At 70.6% G+C, this 13,153-nt stretch overlaps 1 pseudogene; it reads left to right on the forward strand.

The window, feature by feature from the left end:
• The window catches only part of LOC129490709 (collagen, type I, alpha 1a-like), a 96,669-nt pseudogene that overhangs the window by 16,182 nt on the left and 67,334 nt on the right, over positions 1 to 13,153 (forward strand).

The following is a 13,153-nucleotide window of genomic DNA, read 5'->3' on the forward strand; positions in this document are numbered from 1 at the left end:
GGTGGCTTGCCTGGCTGAGGCGCTCCTCACTTCCCAGACGGGGCGGCCGGGCAGAGGCGCTCCTCACTTCTTCCCGGACGGGGGTGGCCGGGCAGAGGCGCTCCTCACTTCTTCCCAGACGGGGCGGCCGGGCAGAGGCGCTCCTCACTTCTTCCCGGACGGGGGCGACTGGGCAGAGGCCCTCCTCACTTCTTCCCGGACGGGGCGGCCGGGCAGAGGCGCTCCTCACTTCTTCCTGGACGGGGCGGCCGGGCAGAGGCGCTCCTCACTTCTTCCCGGACGGGGCGGCCGGACAGAGGCGCTCCTCACTTCTTCCCGGATGGGGCGGCTGGGCAGAGGCGCTCCTCACCACCCAGACGATGGGAGGTCGGACAGAGGCGCTCCTCACTCCCCAGACGAGGTGGCCGGGCAGAGGCGCTCCTCACTTCCCAGACAGGGTGGCCGGGCAGAGGCGCTCATCACTTCTCGGATGGTGGGTGGCCGGGCAGAGGCGCTCCTCACTTCCCAGACGGGGCGGCCGGGCAGAGGCGCTCCTCACTTCCCAGAGGGTGGGTGGCCGGGCAGAGGCGCTCCTCACTTCTTCCCAGACGGGGCGGCCAGGCAGATGCGCTCCTCACTTTTTCCCGAACGGGGCGGCCGGTCAGAGGCGCTCCTCACTTCTTCCCGGACGGGGCGGCCGGGCACAGGCGCTCCTCACTTCCCAGAGGGTGGGTGGCCGGGCAGAGGCGCTCCTCACTTCTTCCCAGACGGTGAGGCGGGGCAGAGGCGCTCCTCACTTCCCAGATGGGGCGGCAGGGCAGAGGCACTCCTCACTTCTTCCCGGACGGGACGGCCGGGCAGAGGCGCTCCTCACTTCCCAGACGGGGCGGCCAGGCAGATGCGCTCCTCACTTCTTCCCGAACGGGGCGGCCGGTCAGAGGCGCTCCTCACTTCTTCCCGGACGGGGCGGCCGGGCAGAGGCGCTCCTCACTTCCTCCCGGAAGGGGGTGGTCGGGCAGAGGCGCTCCTCACTTCTTCCTGGACGGGGCGGCTGGGCAGAGGTGCTCCTCACTTCCTCCCGGACAGGGCGGCCGGGCAGAGGCGCTCCTCACCTCCCAGACGATGGGAGGCCGGGCAGAGGCGCTCCTCACTTCCCAGACGGAGGATGGCCGGGCAGAGGCGCTCCTCACTTCCCAGACGGTGGGTGGACGGGCAGAGGTGCTCCTCACTTCTTCCCGGATGGGGAGGACGGGCAGAAGCGCTCCTCACTTCTTCCCGGACGGGGCGCCAGGGCAGAGGCGCTCCTCGTTTCTTCCCGGACGGGGTGCCCGGACAGAGGCACTCCTCACGTCCCAGACGGGGGGGCCGGGCAGAGGCGCTCCTCACTTCTTCCCAGACGGAGGCAGCCGGGCAGAGGCGCTCCTGACTTCTTCCCGCACGGGGCGGCCGGGTAGAGGCGCTCCTCACTTCTTCCCGGTCGGGGCGGCCGGGCAGAGGCGCTCCGCACTTCTTCCCAGACGGGGCGGCCGGGCAGAGGCGCTCCTCACTTCCTCCCGGAGGGGGCGGCCGGGCAGAGGCACTCCTCAACTCCCAGACGATGGGAGGCCGGGCAGAGGCGCTCCTCACTTCCCAGACGGTGGGTGGCCGGGCAGAGGCGCTCCTCATTTCTTCTCGGACGGGGCAGCCGGGCGGAGGCGCTCCTCACTACCCAGACGGTGGGTGGCCGGGCAGAGGCGCTCCTCACTTCCCAGACGGTGGGTGGCCGGGCAGAGGCGCTCCTCATTTCTTCTCAGACGGGGCAACCGGGCAGAGGCGCTCCTCACTTCCCAGACGGTGGGTGGCCGGGCAGAGGCGCTCCTCATTTCTTCCCAGACGGTGCGGCCGGGCAGAGGCGCTCCTCACTTCCCAGACGGGGCGGCCGGGCAGAGGCGCTCCTCATTTCTTCCCGGACGGGGCGGTCGGGCAGAGGCGTTCCTGACTTCTTCCCGGACGGCGCGGCCGGGCAGAGGCGATCCTCACTTCTTCCCGGATGGGGCGGACGGGCAGAGGCGCTCCTCACTTCTACCCGGACGGTGCGGCCGGGCAGAGGCGCTCCTCACTTCCCAGATGGGGCGGCCGGGCAGAGGCGCTCCTCTCTTCTTCCCGGACGGGGTGGCCGGGCAGAGGCGCTCCTCACTTCTTCCTGGACGGGGCGGACGGGCAGAGGGGCTCCTCACTTCTTCCCGGACGGGGCGGCGGGGCAGAGGCGCTCCTCACCTCCCAGACGATGGGAGGCTGGGCAGAGGCGCTCCTCACTTCCCAGACGAGGTGGCCGGGCAGAGGCGTTCTTCTCATCCCAGACAGGGTGGCCGGGCAGAGGCGCTCCTCAGTTCCCAGACGATGGGTGGCCGGGCAGAGGCTCTCCTCACTTCCCAGACGGGGCGGCCGGGCAGAGGCGCTCCTCACTTCCCAGACGGTGGGTTGCCGGGCAGAGGCACTCCTCACTTACCAGACGGTGGGTGGCCGGGCAGAGGTGCTCCTCACTTCCCAGATGGTGGGTGGCCAGGCAGAGGCGCTCCTCACTTCCCAGTTGGTTGGTGGCCGGGCAGAGTCGCTCATCACTTCCCAGACGGTGGGTGGCCGGGCAGAGGCGCTCCTCACTTCCCAGACGGGGAGGCCGGGCAGAGGCGCTCCTCACTTCCGAGACGGTGGGTGGACGGGCAGAGGCACTCCTCATTTCTTCTCGTACGGGGCGGCCAGGCAGAGGCGCTCCTCACTTCCCAGACGGGGCGGCCGGGCAGAGGCGCTCCTCACTTCTTCCCGGACGGGGCGGCCAGGCAGAGGCGCTCCTCACTTCTTCCCGGACTGGGCGGCCGTGCAGAGGCGCTCCTCACTTCTTCCCTGACGGGGCTGCAGGGCAGAGGCACTCCTCATTTCCCAGACGGGGCGGCCGGGCAGAGGCGCTCCTCACTTCTTCCCGGACGGGGTGGCCAGGCAGAGGCGCTGCTCACTACCCAGACGGGGCGGCCGGGCAGAGGTGCTCCTCACTTCTTCCCGGACGGGGCGGCCAGGCAGAGGCGCTGATCACTTCTTCCCAGACTGGGCGGCCGGGCAGAGGCGCTCCTCACTTCTTCCCTGACGGGGCTGCCGGGCAGAGGCACTCCTCACCTCCCAGACGGGGCGGCCGGGCAGAGGCGCTCCTCACTTCTTCCCGGACGGGGTGGCCAGGCAGAGGCGCTGCTCACTACCCAGACGGGGCGGCCGGGCAGAGGCGCTCCTCACTTCCCAGACGGGGCGGCTGGGCAGAGGCGCTCCTCACTTCCCAGACGGTGGGTGGCCGGGCAGAGGCGCACCTCACTTCCCAGATGATGGGTGGCCAGGCAGAGGCGCTCCTCACCTCTTCCTGGATGGGGCGGCCGGGCAGAGGCGCTCCTCACTTCTTCCTGAATGGGGCGCCCGGGCAGAGGCGCTCCTCATTTCTTCTCGGACGGGGCGGCCGGGCAGAGGCGCTGCTCACTTCCCAGACGGGGTGGCCGGGCAGAAGCGCTCCTCACTTCCCAGACGGGGCGGCCGGGCTGAGGCGCTACTCACTTCCCAGATGGGGCGGCAGGGCAGAGGCGCTCCTCACTTCCCAGATGGTGGGTGGCCGGGCAGAGGCGCACCTCACTTCCCAGACGATGGGTGGCCGGGCAGAGGTGCTACTCATTTCTTCCCGGACGAGGCGGCCGGGTAGAGGCGCTCCTCACTTCCCAGACGGGGCGGCCGGGCAGAGGCGCTCCTCACTTCTTCCCGGACGGGGCGGCCGGACAGAGGCGCTCCTCACTTCTTCCCGGACGGGGACGCCGGGCAGAGGCGCTCCTCACTTCTTCCCGGACGGGGCGGCTGGGCAGAGGCACTCCTCACCACCCAGACGATGGGAGGCCGGGCAGAGGCGATCCTCACTTCCCAGACGAGGTGGCCGGGCAGAGGCGCTCCTCACTTCCCAGACGATGGGTGGCTGGGCAGAGGCGCTCCTCACTTCCCAGACGGGGCGGCCGGGGAGAGGCGCTCCTCACTTCCCAGACGGTGGGTGGCCGGCAGAGGCGCTCCTCACTTCCCAGACGGTGGGTGGCCGGGCAGAGGCGCTCCTCACTTCCCAGACGGTGGGTCGCCGGGCAGAGGTGCTCCTCACTTCCCAGACGGTGGGTTGCCTGGCAGAGGCGCTCCTCACTTCCCAGACGCTGGCTGGCCGGGCAGAGGCGCTCATCACTTCCCAGACTTTGGGTGGCCGGGCAGAGGCGCTCCTCACTTCCCAGACGGGGCGGCCGGGCGTAGGCGCTCCTCACTTCCCAGACGGTGGGTGGCCGGGCAGAGTCGCTCCTCACTTCTTCCCGGACGGGGCGGCCGGGCAGAGGCGCTCCTCACTTCTTCCCGGACGGGGCGGCCGGGCAGAGGCGCTCCTCACTTCTTCCCGGACGGGGCGGCCGGGCAGAGGCGCTCCTTACTTCCTCCCGGACGGGGCAGAAGGGCAGAGGCGCTCCTCCCCCCCCAGACGATGGGAGGCCGGGCAGAGGCGCTCCTCACTTCCCAGACGAGTTGGCCGGGCAGGGACGCTCCTCACTTCCCAGACAGGGTGGCCGGGCAGAGGCGCTCCTCACTTCCCAGACGGGGTGGCCGGGGAGAGGCGCTCCTCACTTCCCAGACGGTGGGTGGCCGGGCAGAGGCGCTCCTCACTTCCCAGACGGTGGGTCGCCGGGCAGAGGTGCTCCTCACTTCCCAGACGGTGGGTCGCCGGGCAGAGGTGCTCCTCACTTCCCAGACAGTGGGTTGCCTGGCAGAGGCGCTCCTCACTTCCCAGACGGGCAGAGGCGCTCCTCATTTCTTCTCGTACGGGGCGGCCAGGCAGAGGCGCTCCTCACTTCCCAGACGGGGCGGCCGGGCAGAGGCGCTCCTCACTTCTTCCCGGACGGGGCGGCCAGGCAGAGGCGCTCCTCACTTCTTCCCGGACTGGGCGGCCGTGCAGAGGCGCTCCTCACTTCTTCCCTGACGGGGCTGCAGGGCAGAGGCACTCCTCATTTCCCAGACGGGTCGGCCGGGCAGAGGCGCTCCTCACTTCTTCCCGGACGGGGTGGCCAGGCAGAGGCGCTGCTCACTACCCAGACGGGGCGGCCGGGCAGAGGTGCTCCTCACTTCTTCCCGGACGGGGCGGCCAGGCAGAGGCGCTGATCACTTCTTCCCGGACTGGGCGGCCGGGCAGAGGCGCTCCTCACTTCTTCCCTGACGGGGCTGCCGGGCAGAGGCACTCCTCACCTCCCAGACGGGGCGGCCGGGCAAAGGCGCTCCTCACTTCTTCCGGGACGGCGCGGCCGGGCAGAGGCGCTCCTCACTTCTTCCCGGATGGGGCGGCTGGGCAGAGGCGCTCCTCATATCTTCCCGGACGGGGCGGCCGGGTAGAGGCGCTCCTCACTTCCCAGACGGAGCGGCCCGGCAGAGGCGCTCCTCACTTCTTCCCGGACGTGGCGCTCGGGCAAAGGCGCTCGTCACTTCCCAGACGGGGCGGCCGGGCAGAGGCGCTCCTCACTTCTTCCCGGACGGGGGTGGCCGGGCAGAGGCGCTCCTCACTTCTTCCCAGACGGGGCGGCCGGGCAGAGGCGCTCCTCACTTCTTCCCGGATGGGGCGGCCGGGCAGAGGCGCTCCTCACTTCTTCCCGGACGGGGAAGCCGGGCAGAGGCGCTCCTCACTTCTTCCCGGACGGGGCGGCTGGGCAGAGGCACTCCTCACTCCCCAGACGATGGGAGGCCGGGCAGAGGCGATCCTCACTTCCCAGACGAGGTGGCCGGGCAGAGGCGCTCCTCACTTCCCAGACGATGGGTGGCCGGGCAGAGGCGCTCCTCACTTCCCTGACGGGGCGGCTGGGCAGAGGCGCTCCTCACTTCCCAGACGGTGGGTGGCCGGGCAGAGGCGCACCTCACTTCCCAGATGATAGGTGGCCAGGCAGAGGCGCTCCTCACTTCTTCCTAGATGGGGCGGCCGGGCAGAGGTGCTCCTCACTTCTTCCCGAATGGGGCGCCCGGGCAGAGGCGCTCCTCATTTCTTCCTGGACGGGGCGGCCGGGCAGAGGCGCTCCTGACTTCCCAGACGGGGTGGCCGGGCAGAGGCACTCCTCACTTCTTCCCGGACGGGGCGCCCGGGCAGAGGCGCTCCTCACTTCTTCCCAGATGGGGCGGCCGGGCAGAGGCGCTCCTCACTTCCCAGATGGGGCGGCCGGGCAGAGGCGCTCCTCACTTCTTCCCGGACGGGGTGGCCGGGCAGAGGCGCTCCTCACTTCTTCCTGGACGGGGCGGCCGGGCAGAGGGGTTCCTCACTTCTTCCCGGACGGGGCGGCGGGGCAGAGGCGCTCCTCACCTCCCAGACGATGGGAGGCTGGGCAGAGGCGCTCCTCACTTCCCAGACGAGGTGGCCGGGCAGAGGCGTTCTTCTCATCCCAGACAGGGTGGCCGGGCAGAGGCGCTCCTCAGTTCCCAGACGATGGGTGGCCGGGCAGAGGCTCTCCTCACTTCCCAGACGGGGCGGCCGGGCAGAGGCACTCCTCACTTACCAGACGGTGGGTGGCCGGGCAGAGGTGCTCCTCACTTCCCAGACGGTGGGTTGCCGGGCAGAGGCACTCCTCACTTACCAGACGGTGGGTGGCCGGGCAGAGGTGCTCCTCACTTCACAGACGGGGAGGCCGGGCAGAGGCTCTCCTCACTTCTTCCCGGACGGGGCGGCCGGGCAGAGGCGCTCCTCACTTCGCAGATTGGGCGGCTGGGCAGAGGCGCTCCTCACTTCCCAGACGGTGGGTGGCCGGGCAGAGGCACTCCTCACTTCTTCCCGGACGGTGAGGCCGGGCAGAGGCGCTCCTCACTTCCCAGACGGGGCGGCCGGGCAGAGGCGCTCCTCACTTCTTCCCGGACGGGGCGGCCGGGCAGAGGCGCTCCTCACTTCCCAGACGGGGCGGCCAGGCAGATGCGCTCCTCACTTCTTCCCGAACGGGGCGGCCGGGCAGAGGCGCTCCTCACTTCCCAGACGGTGGGTCGCCGGGCAGAGGTGCTCCTCACTTCCCAGACGGTGGCTTGCCTGGCTGAGGCGCTCCTCACTTCCCAGACGGGGCGGCCGGGCAGAGGCGCTCCTCACTTCTTCCCGGACGGGGGTGGCCGGGCAGAGGCGCTCCTCACTTCTTCCCAGACGGGGCGGCCGGGCAGAGGCGCTCCTCACTTCTTCCCGGACGGGGGCGACTGGGCAGAGGCCCTCCTCACTTCTTCCCGGACGGGGCGGCCGGGCAGAGGCGCTCCTCACTTCTTCCTGGACGGGGCGGCCGGGCAGAGGCGCTCCTCACTTCTTCCCGGACGGGGCGGCCGGACAGAGGCGCTCCTCACCACCCAGACGATGGGAGGTCGGACAGAGGCGCTCCTCACTCCCCAGACGAGGTGGCCGGGCAGAGGCGCTCCTCACTTCCCAGACAGGGTGGCCGGGCAGAGGCGCTCATCACTTCTCGGATGGTGGGTGGCCGGGCAGAGGCGCTCCTCACTTCCCAGACGGGGCGGCCGGGCAGAGGCGCTCCTCACTTCCCAGAGGGTGGGTGGCCGGGCAGAGGCGCTCCTCACTTCTTCCCAGACGGGGCGGCCAGGCAGATGCGCTCCTCACTTTTTCCCGAACGGGGCGGCCGGTCAGAGGCGCTCCTCACTTCTTCCCGGACGGGGCGGCCGGGCAGAGGCGCTCCTCACTTCTTCCCGGACGGGGCGGCCGGGCAGAGGCGCTCCTTACTTCCTCCCGGACGGGGCAGAAGGGCAGAGGCGCTCCTCCCCCCCCAGACGATGGGAGGCCGGGCAGAGGCGCTCCTCACTTCCCAGACGAGTTGGCCGGGCAGGGACGCTCCTCACTTCCCAGACAGGGTGGCCGGGCAGAGGCGCTCCTCACTTCCCAGACGGGGTGGCCGGGGAGAGGCGCTCCTCACTTCCCAGACGGTGGGTGGCCGGGCAGAGGCGCTCCTCACTTCCCAGACGGTGGGTCGCCGGGCAGAGGTGCTCCTCACTTCCCAGACGGTGGGTCGCCGGGCAGAGGTGCTCCTCACTTCCCAGACAGTGGGTTGCCTGGCAGAGGCGCTCCTCACTTCCCAGACGGGCAGAGGCGCTCCTCATTTCTTCTCGTACGGGGCGGCCAGGCAGAGGCGCTCCTCACTTCCCAGACGGGGCGGCCGGGCAGAGGCGCTCCTCACTTCTTCCCGGACGGGGCGGCCAGGCAGAGGCGCTCCTCACTTCTTCCCGGACTGGGCGGCCGTGCAGAGGCGCTCCTCACTTCTTCCCTGACGGGGCTGCAGGGCAGAGGCACTCCTCATTTCCCAGACGGGTCGGCCGGGCAGAGGCGCTCCTCACTTCTTCCCGGACGGGGTGGCCAGGCAGAGGCGCTGCTCACTACCCAGACGGGGCGGCCGGGCAGAGGTGCTCCTCACTTCTTCCCGGACGGGGCGGCCAGGCAGAGGCGCTGATCACTTCTTCCCGGACTGGGCGGCCGGGCAGAGGCGCTCCTCACTTCTTCCCTGACGGGGCTGCCGGGCAGAGGCACTCCTCACCTCCCAGACGGGGCGGCCGGGCAAAGGCGCTCCTCACTTCTTCCGGGACGGCGCGGCCGGGCAGAGGCGCTCCTCACTTCTTCCCGGATGGGGCGGCTGGGCAGAGGCGCTCCTCATATCTTCCCGGACGGGGCGGCCGGGTAGAGGCGCTCCTCACTTCCCAGACGGAGCGGCCCGGCAGAGGCGCTCCTCACTTCTTCCCGGACGTGGCGCTCGGGCAAAGGCGCTCGTCACTTCCCAGACGGGGCGGCCGGGCAGAGGCGCTCCTCACTTCTTCCCGGACGGGGGTGGCCGGGCAGAGGCGCTCCTCACTTCTTCCCAGACGGGGCGGCCGGGCAGAGGCGCTCCTCACTTCTTCCCGGATGGGGCGGCCGGGCAGAGGCGCTCCTCACTTCTTCCCGGACGGGGAAGCCGGGCAGAGGCGCTCCTCACTTCTTCCCGGACGGGGCGGCTGGGCAGAGGCACTCCTCACTCCCCAGACGATGGGAGGCCGGGCAGAGGCGATCCTCACTTCCCAGACGAGGTGGCCGGGCAGAGGCGCTCCTCACTTCCCAGACGATGGGTGGCCGGGCAGAGGCGCTCCTCACTTCCCTGACGGGGCGGCTGGGCAGAGGCGCTCCTCACTTCCCAGACGGTGGGTGGCCGGGCAGAGGCGCACCTCACTTCCCAGATGATGGGTGGCCAGGCAGAGGCGCTCCTCACTTCTTCCTAGATGGGGCGGCCGGGCAGAGGTGCTCCTCACTTCTTCCCGAATGGGGCGCCCGGGCAGAGGCGCTCCTCATTTCTTCCCGGACGGGGCGGCCGGGCAGAGGCGCTCCTGACTTCCCAGACGGGGTGGCCGGGCAGAGGCACTCCTCACTTCTTCCCGGACGGGGCGCCCGGGCAGAGGCGCTCCTCACTTCTTCCCAGATGGGGCGGCCGGGCAGAGGCGCTCCTCACTTCCCAGATGGGGCGGCCGGGCAGAGGCGCTCCTCACTTCTTCCCGGACGGGGTGGCCGGGCAGAGGCGCTCCTCACTTCTTCCTGGACGGGGCGGCCGGGCAGAGGGGTTCCTCACTTCTTCCCGGACGGGGCGGCGGGGCAGAGGCGCTCCTCACCTCCCAGACGATGGGAGGCTGGGCAGAGGCGCTCCTCACTTCCCAGACGAGGTGGCCGGGCAGAGGCGTTCTTCTCATCCCAGACAGGGTGGCCGGGCAGAGGCGCTCCTCAGTTCCCAGACGATGGGTGGCCGGGCAGAGGCTCTCCTCACTTCCCAGACGGGGCGGCCGGGCAGAGGCACTCCTCACTTACCAGACGGTGGGTGGCCGGGCAGAGGTGCTCCTCACTTCCCAGACGGTGGGTTGCCGGGCAGAGGCACTCCTCACTTACCAGACGGTGGGTGGCCGGGCAGAGGTGCTCCTCACTTCACAGACGGGGAGGCCGGGCAGAGGCTCTCCTCACTTCTTCCCGGACGGGGCGGCCGGGCAGAGGCGCTCCTCACTTCGCAGATTGGGCGGCTGGGCAGAGGCGCTCCTCACTTCCCAGACGGTGGGTGGCCGGGCAGAGGCACTCCTCACTTCTTCCCGGACGGTGAGGCCGGGCAGAGGCGCTCCTCACTTCCCAGATGGGGCGGCCGGGCAGAGGCGCTCCTCACTTCTTCCCGGACGGGGCGGCCGGGCAGAGGCGCTCCTCACTTCCCAGACGGGGCGGCCAGGCAGATGCGCTCCTCACTTCTTCCCGAACGGGGCGGCCGGGCAGAGGCGCTCCTCACTTCCCAGACGGTGGGTCGCCGGGCAGAGGTGCTCCTCACTTCCCAGACGGTGGCTTGCCTGGCTGAGGCGCTCCTCACTTCCCAGACGGGGCGGCCGGGCAGAGGCGCTCCTCACTTCTTCCCGGACGGGGGTGGCCGGGCAGAGGCGCTCCTCACTTCTTCCCAGACGGGGCGGCCGGGCAGAGGCGCTCCTCACTTCTTCCCGGACGGGGGCGACTGGGCAGAGGCCCTCCTCACTTCTTCCCGGACGGGGCGGCCGGGCAGAGGCGCTCCTCACTTCTTCCTGGACGGGGCGGCCGGGCAGAGGCGCTCCTCACTTCTTCCCGGACGGGGCGGCCGGACAGAGGCGCTCCTCACCACCCAGACGATGGGAGGTCGGACAGAGGCGCTCCTCACTCCCCAGACGAGGTGGCCGGGCAGAGGCGCTCCTCACTTCCCAGACAGGGTGGCCGGGCAGAGGCGCTCATCACTTCTCGGATGGTGGGTGGCCGGGCAGAGGCGCTCCTCACTTCCCAGACGGGGCGGCCGGGCAGAGGCGCTCCTCACTTCCCAGAGGGTGGGTGGCCGGGCAGAGGCGCTCCTCACTTCTTCCCAGACGGGGCGGCCAGGCAGATGCGCTCCTCACTTTTTCCCGAACGGGGCGGCCGGTCAGAGGCGCTCCTCACTTCTTCCCGGAAGGGGCGGCCGGGCACAGGCGCTCCTCACTTCCCAGAGGGTGGGTGGCCGGGCAGAGGCGCTCCTCACTTCTTCCCAGACGGTGAGGCGGGGCAGAGGCGCTCCTCACTTCCCAGATGGGGCGGCCGGGCAGAGGCACTCCTCACTTCTTCCCGGACGGGACGGCCGGGCAGAGGCGCTCCTCACTTCCCAGACGGGGCGGCCAGGCAGATGCGCTCCTCACTTCTTCCCGAACGGGGCGGCCGGTCAGAGGCGCTCCTCACTTCTTCCCGGACGGGGCGGCCGGGCAGAGGCGCTCCTCACTTCCTCCCGGAAGGGGGTGGTCGGGCAGAGGCGCTCCTCACTTCTTCCTGGACGGGGCGGCTGGGCAGAGGTGCTCCTCACTTCCTCCCGGACAGGGCGGCCGGGCAGAGGCGCTCCTCACCTCCCAGACGATGGGAGGCCGGGCAGAGGCGCTCCTCACTTCCCAGACGGAGGATGGCCGGGCAGAGGCGCTCCTCACTTCCCAGACGGTGGGTGGACGGGCAGAGGCGCTCCTCATTTCTTCTCGGATGGGGCGGCCGGGCAGAGGCGCTCCTCACTTCCCAGACGGTGGGTGGCTGGGCAGAGGCGCTCCTCATTTCTTCTCGGACGGGGTGGCCGGGCATAGGCGATCCTCACTTCTTCCTGGACGGGGTCGCTGGGCAGAGGCGCTGCTCACTTCCCAGATGGGGCGGCCGGACAGAGGTACTCCTCACTTCCCAGACGGGGTGGCCGGGCAGAGGCGCTCCTCACTTCCCAGACGGTGGGTGGCCGGGCAGAGGCGCACCTCACTTCCCAGACGATGGGTGGCCGGGCAGAGGTGCTCCTCACTTCTTCCCGGATGGGGAGGACGGGCAGAAGCGCTCCTCACTTCTTCCCGGACGGGGCGCCAGGGCAGAGGCGCTCCTCGTTTCTTCCCGGACGGGGTGCCCGGACAGAGGCACTCCTCACGTCCCAGACGGGGCGGCCGGGCAGAGGCGCTCCTCACTTCTTCCCAGACGGAGGCAGCCGGGCAGAGGCGCTCCTGACTTCTTCCCGCACGGGGCGGCCGGGTAGAGGCGCTCCTCACTTCTTCCCGGTCGGGGCGGCCGGGCAGAGGCGCTCCTCACTTCTTCCCAGATGGGGCGGCCGGGCAGAGGCGCTCCTCACTTCCTCCCGGAGGGGGCGGCCGGGCAGAGGCACTCCTCAACTCCCAGACGATGGGAGGCCGGGCAGAGGCGCTCCTCACTTCCCAGACGGTGGGTGGCCGGGCAGAGGCGCTCCTCATTTCTTCTCGGACGGGGCAGCCGGGCAGAGGCGCTCCTCACTACCCAGACGGTGGGTGGCCGGGCAGAGGCGCTCCTCACTTCCCAGACGGTGGGTGGCCGGGCAGAGGCGCTCCTCATTTCTTCTCAGACGGGGCAACCGGGCAGAGGCGCTCCTCACTTCCCAGACGGTGGGTGGCCGGGCAGAGGCGCTCCTCATTTCTTCCCAGACGGTGCGGCCGGGCAGAGGCGCTCCTCACTTCCCAGACGGGGCGGCCGGGCAGAGGCGCTCCTCATTTCTTCCCGGACGGGGCGGTCGGGCAGAGGCGTTCCTGACTTCTTCCCGGACGGCGCGGCCGGGCAGAGGCGCTCCTCACTTCTTCCCGGATGGGGCGGACGGGCAGAGGCGCTCCTCACTTCTACCCGGACGGTGCGGCCGGGCAGAGGCGCTCCTCACTTCCCAGATGGGGCGGCCGGGCAGAGGCGCTCCTCTCTTCTTCCCGGACGGGGTGGCCGGGCAGAGGCGCTCCTCACTTCTTCCTGGACAGGGCGGCCGGGCAGAGGGGCTCCTCACTTCTTCCCGGACGGGGCGGCGGGGCAGAGGCGCTCCTCACCTCCCAGACGATGGGAGGCTGGGCAGAGGCGCTCCTCACTTCCCAGACGAGGTGGCCGGGCAGAGGCGTTCTTCTCATCCCAGACAGGGTGGCCGGGCAGAGGCGCTCCTCAGTTCCCAGACGATGGGTGGCCGGGCAGAGGCTCTCCTCACTTCCCAGACGGGGCGGCCGGGCAGAGGCGCTCCTCACTTCCCAGACGGTGGGTTGCCGGGCAGAGGCACTCCTCACTTACCAGACGGTGGGTGGCCGGGCAGAGGTGCTCCTCACTTCCCAGATGGTGGGTGGCCAGGCAGAGGCGCTCCTC

This window comes from Symphalangus syndactylus, chromosome 9 (assembly GCF_028878055.3).
Source record: "Symphalangus syndactylus isolate Jambi chromosome 9, NHGRI_mSymSyn1-v2.1_pri, whole genome shotgun sequence".
Lineage (NCBI taxonomy): Eukaryota > Metazoa > Chordata > Mammalia > Primates > Hylobatidae > Symphalangus > Symphalangus syndactylus.